The sequence below is a fragment of the Felis catus genome, chromosome E1 (assembly GCF_018350175.1).
Source record: "Felis catus isolate Fca126 chromosome E1, F.catus_Fca126_mat1.0, whole genome shotgun sequence".
NCBI classification, from domain to species: Eukaryota; Metazoa; Chordata; class Mammalia; order Carnivora; family Felidae; genus Felis; species Felis catus.
In genome coordinates, this window is record NC_058381.1 from 7,303,920 (window position 1) to 7,305,093 (window position 1,174).

The 1,174-nt window shown below is 37.2% G+C and overlaps 1 non-coding gene across 1 annotated transcript; it reads left to right on the forward strand.

The window, feature by feature from the left end:
* The first annotated feature begins 448 nt into the window (after nt 1-448).
* On the forward strand, nt 449-533 carry TRNAQ-UUG. Its single transcript has one exon. It is a non-coding gene; the product is annotated as a tRNA-Gln (tRNA).
* Nucleotides 534-1,174: the final 641 nt, after the last annotated feature.

Consider the following 1,174-nt stretch of genomic DNA (forward strand, 5'->3'; position numbering starts at 1 on the left):
CTCTAAGTTTAATGTTATGGTCCAGAATGTTCACAGAGCAGGTGACTGACCTACAGAGAGGCCGTAGTTACTCGGTTTGTATGTGGCAGTGTGCGATTCAACCCCATTTATTGGACAATAAGCCATTTCTCTTTTTACTGTTCCACTCTTATGGTGCCTGTGGATGCCCTTGTAAAAAAAAGAATAATGGGGTGCTCTTGGCCAAGGCACATTTTCTTTCCCGGCCCACTTCATAGTGCATAAAAATGAGAGGAATGAACTAAATAATCATAAGCATCTTCTTTAATCTTGTGAGTCTTCCAACTCTATAAAAGAGGAATAGCAACGTCAAGGTTTTCAGATCAGTAATTGATACAAAAAGATAAACTACTGTCAAAATGAGACAAAGCTTTCAAAAAACACGTTTGTGTGTGATAGCTCTGCATTTAAAATAAAACATTCCTGAGGCGCCTGGGTGGCTCAGTCGGTTGAGCGTCCGACTTTGGCTCAGGTCGTGATATCGCGGTTTGTGGGTTCGAGCCCCACGTCAGGCTCTGTGCTGACAGCTCAGAGCCGGGAACCTGCTTCGGATTCTGTGTCTCCCTGTGTCTTTGCCCCTCCCTGGCTCATACTCTGTCTCTCTCTGTCTCAAAAATAAACATTAAACAAAAAATTTTTTAAATAAAACATTCCAATTTTTAAATGCTGTTGTCTGCAAAATTACCAGAACATTCACAGTGTGATTTTTGCTTGTGGTAGTAGCAATGATTTTTTTAAAAGTTAGGAGTTTATAATACAATCTTGGTTTTTTTTCTGTCAAATGTTTGTTTAGTTTTATGATGCATTAAGATCAAAATACTAAATAATAAGTTGACCTTTCAATAGAAACAAAATTTATAAAAAATACCCAGGAATTCACTGTATATTAATTAACCTACAACTACAGACAGACAAGAAAACTTGTTTAACTACTTGGAGATATTTCCTTGGGCGAAATGGTTTAGTGTAGAAAACTGATAGATTCTCTCTGAATGAACATAAATTTAACGAACTGCCAAAAAAATTCAGCATGATTTCTGGGGAAGCATAATGTAACGATTTTAATATTTACCTGGTGGGATAAAGTAGTAAGAAAAGCCAATTAAACAACAACAAAAAATACATGGGGTTGTGGAACTACTCTGGCTACATTTCC